Source organism: Panthera pardus, unplaced genomic scaffold, assembly GCF_024362965.1.
Source record: "Panthera pardus isolate Hobbes unplaced genomic scaffold, ASM2436296v1 HiC_scaffold_27, whole genome shotgun sequence".
NCBI classification, from domain to species: domain Eukaryota; kingdom Metazoa; phylum Chordata; class Mammalia; order Carnivora; family Felidae; genus Panthera; species Panthera pardus.
Window position 1 is genome coordinate 45,025,026 of NW_026526843.1, and position 18,849 is coordinate 45,043,874.

The window sequence follows — 18,849 nt, forward strand, 5'->3', positions numbered from 1 at the left end:
TTAGAAAAGTATATTTTATAAAAAATAAACAGAAGTAGAGTTGAATGAATACCATATATGGGAATGTGAAAGCACATAAAATGAATTTGATCTGCCATGTTTAATAAACCCCAACATGGGTCATAGCAGCTTGGGCATAAGGGATTTCAATAAGAAGCAAAGGATTTCAAACATTCAAGAAAGAGGGATTCTAGCCTCTCATTAATTTTTTTCAGATACTAAGAAAAAAACAGTACAACTTACTTTTTATACTAATACAAGCTAAATGCCAAAAATAGACAAGAATGAGATGATAAAGGAAACTTTAGGCCAGAGAAGCTATAATGGGAGTTGGGGCATGTTGAACTCTATGGTGACTTGGCCTTTCAACTTTTATCATCCGTCCTCTTTTATGTTGTAATTTATCTTTTTATTTATTTATTTATTTATTTATTTTTAATATGAAATTTATTGTTAAATTGGTTTCCATACAACACCCAGTGCTCATCCCAGCAGGTGCCCTCCTCAAAGCCCATCACCCACCCCCCATCAACCCTCAGTTTGTTCTCAGTTTTTAAGAGTCTCTTATGTTTTGGCTCCTTCCCTCTCTAACCTCTTTTTTATTTTTTTTCTTCCCCTCCCTCATGGTCTTCTGTTACCTTTCTCAGGATCCACATAAGAGTGAAACCATATGGTATCTGTCTTTCTCTGTATGGCTTATTTCACTTAGCATAACACGCTCCAGTTCCATCCACGTTGCTGCAAAAGGCCATATTTCATTCTTTCTCATTGCCACGTAGTATTCCATTGTGTATATAAACCACAATTTCTTTATCCATTCATCACTTGATGGACATTTAGGTTCTTTCCATAATTTGGCTATTGTTGAAAGTGCTGCTATAAACATTGGGGTACATGCGCCCCTATGCATCAGCACTCCTGTATCCCTTGGGTTAATTCCTAGCAGTGATATGGCTCGGTCATAGGAGAGATCTAGTTTTAATTTTTTAAGGAACCTCCACACTGTTTTCCACAGCGGCTGCACCAGTTTGCATTTGCACCAACAGTGCAAGAGGGTTCCCGTTTCTCCACATCCTCTCCAGCATCTAAAGTCTCCTGATTTGTTCATTTTAGCCACTCTGACTGGAGTGAGGTGATATCTCAGTGTGGCTTTGATTGGCATTTCCCTGATGAAGAGTGATGTCGAGCATCTTTTCATGTGCCTGTTGGCCATCTGGATGTCTTCTTTAGAGAAGTGTGTATTCATGTCTTCTGCCCATTTCTTCACTGGATTGTTTTTCAGGTGTGGAGTTTGGTGAGTTCTTTATAGATTTTGGATACTAGCCCTTTGTGTGGTATGTCATTTTCAATTATCTTTTCCCATTCCGTTGGTTGCCTTTTAGTGTTGTTGACTGTTTTCTTGGCAGTGCAGAAGCTTTTTATCTTCATGAGGTCCCAATAGTTCATTTTTGCTTTTAATTCCCTTGCCTTTGGAGTTGTGTCAAGTAAGAAATTGCTGTGGCTAAGGTCAGAGAGGTTGTTGCCAGCTTTCTCCTCTAGGGTTTGATGGTTTCCTGTCTCACATTTAGGTCTTTCATGATTTTGAGTTTATTTTTGTGAATGGTGTAAGGAAGTGGTCTAGTTTCATTCTTCTGCATGTTGCTGTCCAGTTCTCCCAGCACCATTTGTTAAAGAGACTTTTTTTTTTTCCATTGGATACTCTTTCCAGCATTGTCAAAGATTAGTTGGCCATACATTTTTGGGTCCAATTCTGGAGTCTCTATTCTATTCAATTGGTCTATGTGTCTGTTTTTGTGCCAATTCCATGCTGTCTTGTTGATTACAGCTTTGTAGCAGAAGCAAAAGTCTGGGATTGTGATGTCTCCTGCTGTGGTTTTCTTCTTCAATATTACTTTGGCTATTCGGGGTATTTTGTGGTTCCATACAAAATTTAGGATTGCTTGTTCTAGCTTCGAGAAGAATGGTGGTGCAATTTCTTCTCTAATTGCCTGGTTGACACATTCCTACTTTAGTAGGATGCTCTTTAACCTCCATGCTTTTAGAGCTTTTCCAGACTTTTCCCTGTGGTTGATTTCAAGTTTTGTAGCAATGTGATTTGAAAGTGTGCATGGTATGATCTCAATTCTTTTGTATTTATTAAGTGCTGTTTTGTGACAAGATATGTGATCTATCTTGAAGAATGTTCCATGTGCACTCGAGAAGATAGTATATTCTGTTGCTTTGGGATGCAGTGTTCTAAGTATATCTGTAAACTCCATCTGGTCCAATGTATCATTCAGGGCCATGGCTTCTTTACTGATTCTCTGTCTAGATGATCTATCCATTGTTGTAACTGGGGTATTAAAGTCCCCTGAAATTACCACATTCTTATCAATAAGGTTACTTATGTTTATGATTTATTGTTTTTTATGTGTGGGGGCCTCTGAATTCGGTGCATAGAGATTTATCATTGTTAGCTCTTCCTGATCGATAGACCCTGTAGTTATTATATAATTCCCTTCTTCATCTCCTGTTTCAACCTTTAATTTAAAGTCTATTTTGGTAACTTGAATTGATCTTCTGCAGGACATATCATAGTGAAACTGGCAAAATACAAGGATAATGAGAAAATTCTGAAAGCAGCTAGGGATAAGCAGGCTCTAACTTACAGAGGTAGACCCATAAGAGTAGTGGCAGATCTATCTACTGAAACTTGGCAGGCCAGAAAGGAATGACAGGAAATCTTAGGTGTGATGCACAGAAAAAAATATGCAGCCGAGAATCCTTTATCCAGCAAGTCTGTCATTCAGAATATAAGGAGAGATAAAGGTTTTACCAAACAAAAACTGAGGGAATTCATCACCAGTAAACCAGCCCAGGAAGAGATCCTAAGGGGGACTCTGTGAGTGAAAATTTGCAATGACCACAATGTACCAGAGACATCACTACAAGCATGAAACCTACAGATAACACAATGATGCTAAACTCGTATATTTCAATAACACTGAATGTAAATGGACTAAATGGCCCCATCAAAAGACATAGGGTATCAGAATGGATAAAAAACAAGACCCATCTATTTTCTGCCCACAAGACCCTCATTTTAGACCACAGTTCACCTTCAGATTGAAAGTGAGGGGATGGAGAACCATCTATCATGCTCCTGGAAGTCAAAAGAAATCTGGAGTATCCATACTTATATCAGACAAACTAGACTTTAAGTTAAAGGCTGTAACAAGAGATGAAGAAGGGCATTATATAATGATTACAGGGTCTAGTCACCAGGAAGTGCTAACAATTATAAATGTCTATGCGCCAAATATGGGAGCCCCAAATCTATAAAACCATCACAAACATAAACAACCTTACTGATAAGAATGTGGTAATTGCAGAGGACTTCAATACCCCAATTACAACCATAGATAGATAATCTAGACACAGAATCAATACAGAAACAAGGGCCCTGAATGATACATTGGAGCAAATGGGCTTAACAGATATATTTAGAACTCTGCATCCCAAAACAACAGAATATACTTTCTTCTCAAGTGCACGTGGAACATTCTCCAAGATAGGTCACATACTGGGTCACAAAACGCCCCTTAAGAAGTATAAAAGAATTGAATCGTACCGTGCACACTTTCAGACTACAATGGTATGAAGCTTGAAATCAACCACAGGGAAAAGTCTAGAAAAGCTCCAAAAGCATGGAGGTTAAAGAGCACCGTACTAAAGAATGAATGGGTCAACCAGGCAATTAGAGAAGAAATTTAAAAATATTTGAAACAAATGAAAATGAAAATACAACAATGAAAAACCCTTTGGGATTCAGCGAAGGCAGTCCTGAGAGGAAAATACATTGCAATCCAGGCCTTCTCAAGAAACAAGAAAAATCCCAAATACAAAATCTAACAGGCCATCTAAACGAAATAGAAGCAGAACAGCAAAGTCACCCCAAACCCAGCAGAAGAAGAGAAATAATAAAGATCAGAGCAGAAATAAACAATATAGAATATGAAAAACAGTACAGCAGATCAATGAAACCAAGAGTTTGTGTTTTGAAAAAATAAACAAAATTGATAACTCTTGCCAAGCTTCTGAAAAAGAAAAGGGAGAGGACCCAAATAGGTAAAATCATGAATGAAAATGGAATTATTACAACCAATCCCTCAGAAATATGAGCAATTATCAGGGAATACTATAAAAAATAGTATGTCAACACATTGGACAAACTGGAAGAAATGGACAAATTCCTAAACACCCACACACAACAAAACTCAAACGGGAAGAAACAGAAAATTTGAACAAACCCATAATAAGTGAGGAAATTGAATCAGTTATCAAATATCTCCCAACAAATAAGAGTCCATGACCGGATGGCTTCCCTGGGCAATTCTACCAGACATTTAAAGCAGAGATAATACCTATCCTTCTCAAGCTGTTCCAAACAATAGAAAGGGAAGGAAAACTTCCAGACTCATTCTATGAAGCCAGCATCCCTTTGATTCCCAAAAAATACAGAGACCCAGCAAAAAAAGAGAACTACAGGCCAATATCCCTGATGAATATGGTTGCAAAAATCCTCAACAAGATACTAGCAAATCGAATTGAACAGCATATAAAAAAATATACTCAATATGATCAAGTAGGATTCATTCCAGGGCTGCGAGGTGGTTCAATATTCACAAATCAAGCAATGTGATACATCACATTAATAAAAGAAAAGAAAAGAACTATATGATCCTGTCAATAGTTGCAGAAAAAGCATTTGATGAAATTCAGCATCCTTTCTTAATAAAAACCCTCAGTAAAGTCAGGATACAAGGAACATACTTAAACATCATGAAGGCCATTTATGAAAAGCCCACAGCTAATATCATCCTCAATGGGGAAAAATTGAGAGCTTTCCCCCTGAGCTCAGGAACATGACAGGGATGTCCACTCTTACCGCTGTTGTTTAACATAGTGTTGGAAGTGCTAGCATCAGCAATCAGACAAGAAAATGAAATAAAAGGCATTAAAATTGCCAAAGATGAAGTCAAGATTTCATTTTTTGGAGACAATATGATACTCTACATGGAAAACCCGACAGACTCCACCAAAACTCTGCTAGAACTGATACATGAATTCAGCAATGTCTCAGGGTACAAAAATCAATGTACAGAAATTGGTTGCATTGCTATATACCAATAATGAAGCAACAGAGAGAGAAATAACAAATCTGATCCCATTCACAATTGCGCCAAGAATCATAAAATACCTAGGAATAAACCTAACCAAAGATATCAAAGATCTGTATGCTGAAAACTATAGAAAACTTATGAAGGAAATTGAAGAAGATACCAAGAAATGGAAAAACATTCCATGTTCATGAATTGGAAGAATAAATATTGTTAAATTATCAATAGTACCCAAAGCTATCTACACATTCAATGCAATCCCAACGAAAATTGCACCAGCATTCTTCTCGAGGCTAGAGCAAGCAATCCTAAAATTTGTGTGGAACCACAAAAGACCCTGAATAACCAAAGTAATATTGAAGAAGAAAACCAAAGCGGGAGGCATCACAATCCCAGACTTTATCCTGTACTACAAAGCTGTAATCATCAAGACAGTATGTTATTGGAATAAACACGGACACATAGACCAATGAAATAGAATAGAGACCCCAAAATTGGACCCAAAAATGTATGGCCAACGAATCATTGACAAACAAGAAAGAGTATCCAAAGGAAAAAAGACAGTCTCTTTAACAAATGGTGCTGGGAGAGCTGGACAGCAACATGCAGAAGAATGAAACTAGACCACTTCCTTACACCATTCAAAAAATAAATTCAAAATGGATGAAGGACCTGAATGTGAGACAGGAACCATCAAAATCCTAGAGGAGAAAGCAGGAAACAACCTCTTTGACCTCAGCCACAGCAATTTCTTACTCGATACATCTCCAAAGGTACGGGAATACAAAGCAAGAATTAACTATTGGGACCTCATCAAGATGAAAAGCTTCTGCACTGCAAAACAATCAACAAAACTAAAAGGCAACTGATAGAATGGAAAAGATATTTGCAAATGACATATTGGATAAAGGGCTAGTATCCAAAATCTATAAAGAAATCACCAAACTCCACACCCAAAAAACACATAATCCACTGAAGAAATGAGAAGAAGACATGAATAGGCACTTTTCTAAAGAAGACATCTAGAAGGCCAACAGACCCATAAAACGATCATCAATGTCACTCCTCATCAGGGAAATGCAAATCAAAGCCACACTGAGATACCACCTCACGCCAGTCAGAGTGGCTAAAATGAACAAATCAGGAGACTATAGATGTTGGAGAGGATGTGGAGAAACGGGAACCTTCTTGCACTGTTGGTAGGAATGCAAACTGGTGCAGCCGCTCTTGAAAACAATGTGGAGGTTCCTCAAAAAATTAAAAATAGATCTCCCCTATGACCCAGCAATAGCACTGCTAGGAATTTATCCAAGGGATACAGGAGTGCTGATGCATAGGGGCACATATACCCCAATGTTTATAGCAGCACTTTCAACAATAGCCAAATTATGGAAAGAGCCTAAATGTCCATCACCCGATGAACTGGTAAAGAAAATGTGGTTTATATATGCAATGGAATACTACTTGGCCATGAGAAAGAATGAAGTCTGTCCATATGTAGCAATATGGATGGAACTGGAGGGTATTATGCTAAGTGAAATAAGTCAGGCAGAGAAAGACTGATACCATATGTTTCCACTCATATGTGGATTCTGGGAAACTTAACAGAGAATCATGGGGGAGGAGAAGGGGGAAATAAAAGTTTCCAAGAGGGAAGGAGGCAAACCATAAGAGACTCTTAAATACTGAGAACAAACTGAGGGTTGATGGGGGTGGAGGAGAGGGGAAAGTTGGTGATGGGCATTGAGGAGGGGACCTGTTGGGATGAGCACTCAGTGTTGTATGCAAATCAATTTGACAAAAAAATTATATTTAATATAAAAAATAAAAATAAATAAATAAAATAATTGTCACCACTTAATGAATATAGTCTTCAGAGTGTGAAGCATCCTTCAAAGTATACACACATATCTAATAAAGAATCAAAAAGTGGATAAAAAAAGAAGGATATATGATTTCACTCATGTGGAAATTGAGAAACACAACAGATGAACACAGGGAAAGGGAAGAAAAAATAAGATTAAAAACAGAGAGGGAGGGAAACCATAAGAGACTCTTAAATACAGAGAACAAACTGAGGGTTGCTGGAGGGGAGGTGGGTGTGCTATGGGTTAAACGGGTGATGTGCACTAAGGAGAGCACTTGTTGGGATGAGCATTGGGTGTCATATGCGAGAGCTGAATCATTGGGTTCTTTTCCTGGAGCCAAGACTACACTGTATGTTAACTAACTTGAGTTTAAATAATAAAAGAAAAGAATAGAAATATTAATGTTAAAGGTGATTTTTGTGAGGGCTCAGAAAGAAGTAAGGCGAGCTTTAGAAAAACCTTCAGTCACCTTAGAGAATATACATACCATCATGAGCAGAATGTTGCTAGAAATGTGAATATTAAATTTTCTTATAATGAGGTCTCATATGAAAACTAGAAACATGTTATTGGACACAGAACGGAAGGTGATCCTTTTTATAAACGGTCAGAAAACTTGGATGAATTGTGATCTATCACTGGGTAAAAAGTAGCACTTGTAAATGCTGAGGAGATTTCCATGCAAAGTGTGGAAAGTATGACCTCATCTCTTCTTGCTGCTTATAGTAAAATGCAATATAAAAGAGATGTATAAAAGAATAAACTGTTAAGCAAAAAAGACCCAGCGCTTGATGATTTGGAAAATACTCAGCCTATCCAAAAAAAGGCTAAAGTGTAGTTGAACACCAATTTACAAAAGAGGTTAGGCATGTAGAACCAACCAACCATCTCAGCATAAATCTGGAGGAGATAGGGTTATCCATGATGGATCTGTGGAGAATTATCATGTCTAATAGTGTGAATTCTTTTGCATGAGAAGCACGAGAAGACAAAAATGAGGTTTTTGAGAAATTTATACCAACAAAACATTGCCAGCCTGCACTGAAATAGGCAGAAACAGGACAAAATGAAGGAAGAAAGTCCCTGAGAGAAAAGTTATGGATACAGAGTTTATGGATACATAAATGGCATTGCCATCTGTGTGGCCTGAGTCCCTGCCCTAAGAAGGCTCAGAGGGTGAGGCATCACCTCAAGTGTGTGTGTCTGTGTGTGTGTGTGTGTGTGTGTATGGGGGGGGGTGTATTCCAAAGTTTGAGTATCCTGACTTCAAGGACATAAAGGACAGAACTTCAAGCCACAAAGTTTTCCTCTCAAGCCTTAAAACCTAGTGGAATTTTCTATGCTGGGTTGCAAATTTGCTCTAGATTGGTAACCTCTTTATGCTTTGCATTTTCTCCCTTTTAGAAAGGGAGTATCTAACCTCTGTTTGTTCACTAGCATATTTTGTAAGTAAATAACATGGTGTTCAGTTCTACAGGTCTCTAGATAAAGAGGAACTTTGCCCCAGGATGAACCTTACCTTGAGTTTCACCCATTCCTGATTTGGATCATTTAGATTATGAAACTTTAAATCTTTTTAAGTTAATGTTTATATGATATTTGGGATTTAGAATTAAATATGGAATAGGTAAAGACTTTTGGGGATGTCAGGATGAGGTGAATGTATTTTGCTCAATGGAAGAATGTAAAAGTTGGTAGACAGGAGGCAGACTGTCCTTGGTTGAATGGTGTCCTTCCAAAATTCACGTCTACCTGGAATCTGTGAATGTGACCTTAATTGAATATAGAGTCTTTGTAGATGTAATCAAGTTAAGATGGAATCACACTGTTATTTTTTGTCTTTTTTATTTTAGCTTTTCTGGCATGTGTAAGGTGATATCTCATTGTTTTTAATTTGCATTCTCCTGATGATTTTATTGATTTTAAACATCTTTTCATATGTGTTGGCCATCTGTATGTCTTCTTTGGAAAAAAAAATATCTATTCAGGTCCTCTTTCAAAATGTATAGAATTATTTGATCATTATATTGTATACCTGAAGCTAATATAAGACTGTTAATTATACTTCAATTTAATAAAAGTATAGTTATACTGGTTTAGAGTGAGTTTTAATCCAATGACTAGTGTCTTCATAATAGGAGGAAAGTTGGGACACAGAAAGACACAAGAAGAATGCTATGTAACAGCAGAGGCAGAGATTAGATTTATGCTGCCACAAGTCAAGGAACACCAAAGACCGCTGGAAGCTAAGGAAGATGGATAGGAAACATTCTACCTCTGATCCTCCCAAAGGAAACCAACTTTTCTGACATCTTGATGTCAAATTTCTGGCCAAGAGAACTGTGAGAGAATATATTTCTGTTGTTTTAATCTGGCAATTTATGGTGATTTGTTATAGCACTTGAGTCCTGCTTAACAAAAATTAGACTCAGAGCTCTTTGGTTACTGTCTCTAGCCTAGTGACCATCAGTTGCTGCCTAGGGTGGCAATATGTACATTGTTTGTGCACCCTGGGATGGGACTGGAGATGAGCCTTTGTAAGTTATGCAGAAAAGGATACCCTCACCCCTAAGGAGAATTAAGCATAGCACTTCAGTTGGCTACTAGCCATTGGTGTTAAGGCAAAGTTAGTACTTGCTGTTGCATGCATTCTTCTAACACTCAAGGGTACCAAGGTACAAATCCATGGTAACCTGTGTCCCAGGAACAGATAATGTTTGAAAGGGGAAAAAAGAGCATTAGGAACTCAACTGTTCTCATAATGCAAAATCACATAGACCTTATTCTATACAGAGTTGGATTTAAATTTCATTTAATCCTCACAACAAGTTGAGGGACATGACATTATTTTGATTCTATAGCTAATTAGGAAACTGAAACTGAAGCAGGTCAAGTATCTTGAAGTAAAATGTAAGTCCTATTGGTAATAGAAAAATGCTGGACTCAAAGTTCTGAGCTCTTAATCAATGTGGTAGAATGACTCCCATCATTCAAGTCTGAGATGATGCTGGGAGCAATACAAATTTCCCAGTCCAGTGCCTGGGATTTTACCAAATAAATCTTGTGTTTCAACCCCAAACCCTTAGGAATAATCATCCCTGTCTCTCCTCGGTGGAAATCCTGTTGATCAATAAATATAGTCTTGTTGAGAGTGATATCACCTACTTGAGATCATTTCCACCACACACTTGAAAATGTTGGCCCTTAGAGTTTCTTCTAAATTTGAAAACCTGCAGGATTGTGGAAACCCAACACGCCAACCTCCTGCATGCTTTTTGCTACTTGAACTTGTCCCCATGAAAACATAACTTCAGCATTAGGCATTATGAACATACTCTGGTACTTTGCAGGTCTGTTGAAGTTGAAGTGGGTACAGTAGGCTGTCACAGAAATGTTAGAAATAAAGTGGTAAAATACCAGTCACCAGTTAAACAAACAAACAAAACCTTGGTATATCTGTATTAATATCAGGCAAAATAGATTTTAAGACAACAAGCATTACTTGGAATAAAAGCCACTATGCCATCATAAAAGAACATTTATCAAACATTAAAAAAATCTGAACTTACGTTTATCTGATAACATAGCCACAAAAACATATGAAGCAAAAATACACAGAATTAGAAGGAGGCTGTAATAAGAAACCATAACAGAGATAGAGCAGCTCCAAGAAGGAACAACATCCAGGAAGTGACCATGAACATGGCAATTAAATTGGAGTGGAAGTCAAGTTTACAGGATCATTAACATAGAAGAGAACTAGAGAGTATAATGGTAAGCAAAATAAGTAAGTCAGAGAAAGACAAATACCACATGATTTTACTCATATGTGGCATTTAAGAAATAAAACAAATGAGTAAATTAAAGAAACAGATAAACAGCCTCTACCTTGGGAGCCACCTTCCCTGGGCCTGTGTCCGCGTCTCTGCCACTTGGGGTCAGCTATGATGCCCAATATCTAAATGCAGCCATGAGCAGCAATGAGTGTTTCAAGTGTGGATGATCTGGCCATTGGGCCCAGGAATGTCCTACTAGTGGAGACTATGGTCATGGAATGAAAAGCTGTGGCAGAGGTGGTTTTACCCAGGTTAGAGGTTTCCAGTTTGTTTCCCCGTCACATTCAGACATCTGTTATCACTGTGTTGAGTCTGGTCATCTTGCCAAGGATCGTCATCTTCAGGAAGATGCCTGCTGTAACTGTGATAGAGGTGGTCACATTGCTAAGGAGTAGAAGGAGCTCAAGAGTGAGAACAATGTTGCTACAACTGTGGCAAACTAGGCCATCTGGCTCGTGACTGTGACCATGCAGATGAACAGAAGTGCTATTCTTGTGGAGAATTTGGACACATTCAAAATGACTGCACCAAAATGAAGTGCTATGGGTGTGGTGAAACTGGTCACTCAGCCATCAATTGCAGTAAGACAGGTGAGGTCAACTGTTACCACTGTGGCGGGTCAAGGCACCTTGCACAGGAATGCACAATTGAAACCACAGCTTAATTCTTTTCCTTTGTCACCCCTCCTTTTTCTGATTGATGGTTGTATCGTTTTCTCTGAATCCTTTCCACTGGCCAAAAGGTGGGCAGATAGGGGCTACTCCCAGGCCAGTGAGATTTAGTTGCTGTGTAAAAGGAGGAAAGGGGTCGGAAAAAATCGACTTTCTGCATTTAACTACAAAAAAAAAGCTTGTGTTTAGTTTGGTAGAAGTATTATGCATAATGATTTATTAAAGAATCCCTTTCCACACCACTGGTGAATAAAGATTGACGAATGGGAAGAGTTGAATCAAACTAGTAAGCCCATTCTGGGTTTCTTGGATATGATCCCCTGTAGGAGGTAAAACCAATTCTGGAGGTATCTATGAGCTTCCATAAATAATTTTAATTTTAGCATAATGATGGTCTTGGATTGTCTGACCTCAGTAGCTATTAAATAACATCAAGTAATATCTGTATTAGGCCTTACATACAACATACAGTTGAATGGGAGTAACCAAAATAAAAAGACAAACGTGTGTTAATGGCTGTGTGAGAAAAATCCGGATAAAGGCCTAAACAGGAACAACTTCATCACAGTGTTGATGCTGTTTAGAACACAGTTTTTCAAAGACTAAATCTAAAAGTAAACATCTGTGCTCAGGGTTAGTATAATTTGGAGTTATTCAGGAATTGCAGAGAAATGCGTTTTTGCAAAAATCAAGATGCTGTTTTTATATATTACATTCACTTAGACAACTGTGTTACATTTGTTGTAATCAGCTTTTAACAGTCAGATGGGAAAAGCAACTGAAGTCCTAGAAAATAGAAATGTAATTTTAAACAATCCAATAAAGCTGGAGGTGGAAGGGGAAAAAAAAACAGGAAGAGAGAAACCAAGAAACAGACTCTATAGAGAACAAACTTATAGCTACCAGAGGGGAGGTGGGTGGGGGGAGGGGTGAAATAGGTGATGGGGATTAAGGAGTACACTTGTCCTGATAAGCACTGGGTGTTGTATGGAATTGTTGAATCACTATATTGTACACCTGAGGCTAATATAGCACTGTATGTTAACTATACTGGAACTTAAAATAACAAATGAATACATGAATGAATGAATGAATGAATGAATAAAAAATAAAGTAAAAATAAATAAATTAATTAATTAAATAAAAGTCTTTATTAAATACAGAGAACAAACTGATGGTTGCCAGAGGGGAGGTGGAGGGGATGGACAAAATAGTAAAGGGGATTAAGAGAAGCAAACCTCCAGCAATAAAATAAAAATCATGGATATAAAAAGTACAGCATAGGGAATATAGTCAATAATATTGTAATGACATTGTATGGTGACAGATAGTGACTACACTTATCATGGTAAGCACTGAGTAACGTATTGAATTGTCAAATCATAATTCATACACCTAAAAATAATATAACATTATATATCAACCATACTTCAATAAAAATAAATAAATACATACATAAATAATTTAATTGGGGAAGGCAAAAAAAAGTAGCACTGTGGCATACACTGAGCAGAAATGAGACAAGGGTGTTTTTTTAAGAGTTATTGATTTAGTGGATTATCAAATATCACATTATAGTAAATGTTGTTTTATAAATTTTGACCGACATTTAAATAAATGTTTCTTTAGAAAAAAAATAGAGGAGTTCTTACAAACATGAGGCTTGACATCAGAATGGAACTATATTTATTTCTTAATTGAGATATAATTTCCACCTAACATTGTGTAAGTTTAAGGTGTTAATTTGATGTAGTTATTTATTGCAACATGATTACTACTGTGGTACTTGATAGCATCTCTTCCACTGCTTTATTGTTTCTTCCTAGTGATGACAACATTTAAAAAATTTTTTGCGTATAGTTCACACAATGGTATGTCAGTTTCAGGTGTACAATAGAGTGGTTCAACTTCTCTATACCTTATGCTCTGCTCACCACAACCGTGCTACCATCTATCACATACAATGCTACTACAATATTATTGACTGTATTTCCTATGCTGGGCCTTTTATTCCCATGACTTGTTTATTCCATACATAACTAGAAACCTGTATCTATCACTCCCCTTCACACATTTTGCTCATCCCCCTAACCCATCACCCCTCAAACAACAGTTTGTTCTCTGTATTTATAGGTTTGAGTATGCTTTTTGTTTATTCATTTGTTTTCTTTAGATTCCACATGAGTGAAATTGTATGGCATTTCATTTCTCTTACTTCACGTAGCATCATACTTTCAAGATCCATCCATGTTGTTGCATTTGACAAGATTTAATTCTTTTTTACGGCTATTTTTTGTCTATTTCTCCCTTCGGATCTGTTAGTATTACCATTAGTTTAGGTGCCCCAATGTTGGGTGTGTACATATGTATAATTGTTGCATCTTCTTGATGAATTTAACCCTTTATTATTATATTATGACCTTATTGATTCTTGTTATTGTTCATGGCTTAATGATATTTTGTCTGATATAAGTGTAGCTACTCCTGCTTTCCTTTGGTTTCCACCTGCATGGAACATCTTCTTGTATCCCTTTGTTTTTAGCTTGCATGTCCTAAAGGCTGTAGTCAGTCTCTTGTAAGGAGCACATGGTTGGGCTTTTTTTTTTTTAATCCATCTAGCCACTCCGTGCCCTTTGATTGGTGAATTCAATCTATATACATTTAGATATGTACATATGTATATGTAGGCACTTACCAATGCCATCTTATTAATTGCTTTCTGGATGTTTTGTCATTATATTTTTCGTTATTCCTCTGTTTCTGCCTACCTTTGTGAATTAGCGATTTTCCGTGGTGATATACTTTGATTTCCCCTTCTTTACCTTTAGTGAATCTACTACAGATTTTTGTTTTGTGGTTACCATAAGTCTTACATAAAACATCTTATAGATAAAACAACTTTAAGCTAATAGCAACTTAACTTTGATCACATACAAAAGCTCTACCTTCTTACTCTCTCCATTGTTTTTGACGTCAAAATTTACCTCTTTTTATTTATTATGGTTGTTACAGTTGTTTATCTTAAATACTCTTTTCCTTTAACCTATATACTATGGTTAAGTGGTTAACACCATCCTATTATAGAATTAGAGTTTCCTAAGTCTGATTGTAAATATACCCTTAGCCAGCGTTACTAATTAGTGTCTTTATTTGAGCTTAAAGAACTCCTTTCAGCAACTATTGCAAGGCATGTCTAGTGGTGACGAACTCCCTCAAGTTTTGTTTATCTGGAAAAGACATTATTTATTCTTCATAACTTTACTGGACATTCTTGGCTGACAGGTTTTTTTGTCTCATCAATTTGAATACATGATTCCACTCTCTCCTGGCCTGTAGGGCTTCTGTTGAGAAGTCTGGTGATGGCCTAACTCTTTCTTTCTTTCTTTCTTTCTTTCTTTCTTTCATAATTTTTTCTTGCTGCATTGAGGATTCTATGTTTTTGATCTTTGACAGTTTTATTCTTTTTTTTTTTTTTTTTAAATTTTTTTTTTAAGTTTATTTATTTTTGAGACAGAGAGAGAGAGACAGAGCGTGAATGGGGGAGGGGCAGAGAGAGAGGGAGGCACAGAATCAGAAGCAGTCTCCAGGATCTGAGCCATCAGCCCAGAGCCCTACGTGGGGCTCGAACTCACGGACCGTGAGATCGTGACCTGAGCTGAAGTCGGACGCTTAACCGACTGAGCCACCCAGGCGCCCCGACAGTTTTATTCTAATATGTGTTGGAGAAGGTCATTTTGCATTGAGATGATGGGGTGACCTATTAGTTTCATGAACCTTGATATCCAAGTTTCTTCCCAGGTTTGGGAAAGTATAAGCTATTATTTCTTTCAATAAACTTTCTACCATCTTCTTCCTCCACATTCAATATTTGTACATTTGATGGTGTCCCATTGATCACATAGGCTTTCTTTGCTCTTTTTCATTCCTCTGCCTGGGTTATTTCAAAGTTTCTGTCATTGTTTTATTTCTGGTTGGTCGATTTTACTGTAGTAGAGAGGTAATTTCCTCTTGCATTTTGCATTTCAGTCACTGAATTCTTCAGCTCCAGATTTTCTTTTTGGTACTCTTAATTGTTTCTATTTACTTGTTAAATATCTCATTCTGTTTATGTATTTTTTTCCTGACTTGGTTGGATTGTCCTTCTGTGTTTTCTTGTATCTCATTGCATTTCTCCAAAACAGCAATTTTGAGTTTTTTTCATCAGCTATATTGCAATATTTTGTGTCTTAGAATTCAGTTGCTGGAGGATTCTTGTGATATTTTGGTGATAAGGTGTTTTCCTGATTCTACATATTTCTTGGAGTTTTGTGTTACTGCTTTCACATTGGAAGTAGCAGACACTTCCTCAAGAAGTTACTAATTGTCCTCAGGTGGGAGATATTTTTAGTTAGTCCTGATTATACCTGGGACTTCTCCAACCTGTGTGAATATACCCCTCCAGACAACTTCCTGCTTTTCCTGACTGAATTCTTTTTTTTTAAGCTTCATACGCAGCACAGAGCCCAACATGGGGCTTGAACTAACAACCCTGAGCCAAGATCAAGAGTGGGACGCTTAACCGACAGCTACACAGGCACCCTTCTTGTGACTGAATTCTTAATCTTGTGTGTCTTCCCTGGTTCTTACAACTCACCAGGCTTGGCTGCTGGAAACCTCTCTTTTGTTTTCCAGACAATAGCACTATAGTTCAAGTTTGTGATTTCTCCCTTGCTCACAGACTCTGGCTTGCTTTCTAGCATATTTGCACTTTACTGGAGCTTGCTCTTGCCAAGACAAATCAGGAGGGAGCACAAGGAATGAGTTGTAGAGTAGGGGGTATTGTGGATTTAGCACTTGTGTTATTGGGGGTGCCCATGGCCAAAATGGGGAGGGATCCTTAGATGGGGTTTTTCCAGCAGCTGGTGGGTAGGTTTCCTGCTGGAGTCCTGAACACAGCAAGAACCATGACCCTTCAATGCCCTTTGATACTCTTGTCTGTCTCTTTTCTCATCTTGTCCCACCCCCTCATAGGAGGTCCTGCCTCAATACACTAGGTGCTGCTAGAGAGAAACAGGTTTCTCTGTATCCCATACAGCTGGAATAGCCAGATACTCACTCACTGCTCTCAATTGCCCCTATGGGAGAGGTCGCCACCAGCTATGTCAGCTCTGTACTCACTTTGAGGGAGAGGCAGCACTGGCAAAGTTCCTCTTTGCCTCTACATATTGTGTGTGTGTGTGTGTGTGTGTGTGTGTGTGTGTGTGTGTGAATCCATCAGAGTACTGGAATAGCTCACTGGGAAGGCTTCTATAAAGTGTCTCTTATTCATAGGTGTCTACCACAAACCGGAACTCCTCATATTTTTCCCAACCATGGCGGAGAGTGGTTAGGGCCAGTTCACTCAGTTCTCTTGGCTACACAGCCAGTATAGAGGTCTGCCTGCCTCTTTTCTGATGCACTTGGTAGGCAAGACTCTTCCTAGATCCCTTGGAGTGTGATGTTGGATCCCAAAACTCTCACAGAAGTACTCTTGTTCAAGGATGGACGCCATTTTTTGAAGACAGAAAGGACAAAATGAGGGAAGTCTTACACCCCCATAATGCTAATTGCACTAGCCAGATTAATTTTATATACAGATATTGAAATCACTCAGGATTTTGATAAGATTACATATAGGAACTCTGAGTAAGGGAAGCTCATAGATGATGGCAGCATAGGAGGATGCTGGGCTCACTTTGTCCTCCTGATCACTTAGATTCCACCCACATCTGCCTAAATAACCCAGAAAACCACCAGAAGACTAGCAGAATGGACTCTGTGGAGCCAAATGTAGACAAGAGGCCCATGGAAGAGGGTAGGAAGGGCAGAGAGGCAGTGCACGCTACATAGACTGGTGGGAGGGAGCCAGGGCAGTGGAGGGGCAGCCAACCCACCCAGCAAGGGAGAGCCCCTGAGTCTGACTTGCAAAAGCGGAGGGGCCGGAAGTAGTATGTTCTGACAGCCAGCAGCACTTAACATCTGGAATGTTATAAGTCAACAGCTCTGCTCAGAGAGCGGGAAGGCTAGAGGACAATGGGAAAGAGAGTGGCTGAGCCCCTGAGGACAGAGCTCAGCTTGGCGGGGAACCCAGGCTCTGGCCAGCACCATCTCTCTCCCAACCCCAGCCAAAATCCCAAAGGGAACCAGTCCCCATCAGGGAACTTGCTTGCACCACACAAACACCGAACGCTGTGCTTCTGTGGATCCATCCCTCGGACGGGTCTGCTTCCCTCCTGGTGCCACAGGGCCCCTCCTGAAGTGGACCACTGAAGGCAAAGCGAGCTGAGTCTGTCCCTCCTGCCCCTGTGCACCTTGCAGAACCACCCCAGCTAATAACCCAGATCCAACAGAAGCAGCACCACAAGCCTGGCACTGTGCAAGTAGCCCAGACAGGGGCCATACAACTCCACAGTGAGTCCTGCCCCTGGGAGAGGGGAAGATAAGGTACACACTAGTCTGACTGTGGCCCCAATGGTGGGCTGGGGGAAGACATCAGGTCTGGCTGTGGCCCCATTCACCAACGCAATTTACTCCAGACAGCACAGAGGAAGAGCCCTGCAGTTCTGCGCCACTCCGGGCACTATCCAAAATGACGAAATGGAAGAATTCTACTCAAAAGAAACTCCAGGAAGTAGCGACAGCTAACGAACTGATCAAAAATGATTTGAGCAATATAACAGAAAATGAATTTAAAATAATAGACATAAAACTAATTGCTGGGCTTGAAAACAGTATACAGGACAGCAGAGAATCTATTGCTACAGAGATCAAGGGACTAAGAAACAGTCAGGAGGAGCTAAAAATGCTACAAATGAGCTGCAAAATAAAATGGAGGCTACCACAGCTCAGATTGAAGAGGCAAAGGAGAGAATAGGTGAATTAGAGGATAAAATTATGGACAAAGAGGAAGTTGAGAAAAAGAGAGATAAAAAAAAATCCAGGAGTATGAAGGGAGAATTAGAGAACTAAGTGATGCGATAAAACCCAATAATATATGCGTAATTGGGATTCCAGAGGAGGAAGAGAGAGAGAAAGGTGCTGAAGGTGTACTTGAAGAAATCATAGCTGAGAACTTCCCTGATCTGGGGAAAGAAACAGGCATTGAAATCCAAGAGGCACAGAGAACTCCTTCAGAAGTAACTTGAATCGATCCTCTGCACAACATATCATAGTGAAACTGGCAAAATACAAGGATAAAGAGAAAATTCTGAAAGCAGCTAGGGAGAAACATGCTCTAACATATAAAGGGAGACCGATAAGACTAGTGACGGATCTATCTCCTGAAACTTGGCAGGCC

At 38.7% G+C, this 18,849-nt stretch overlaps 1 pseudogene; it reads left to right on the forward strand.

Annotated features, from left to right (window-relative positions):
* Positions 1-10,997: 10,997 nt before the first annotated feature.
* On the forward strand, positions 10,998-11,527 carry LOC109260350 (CCHC-type zinc finger nucleic acid binding protein-like; annotated as a pseudogene).
* Positions 11,528-18,849: the final 7,322 nt, after the last annotated feature.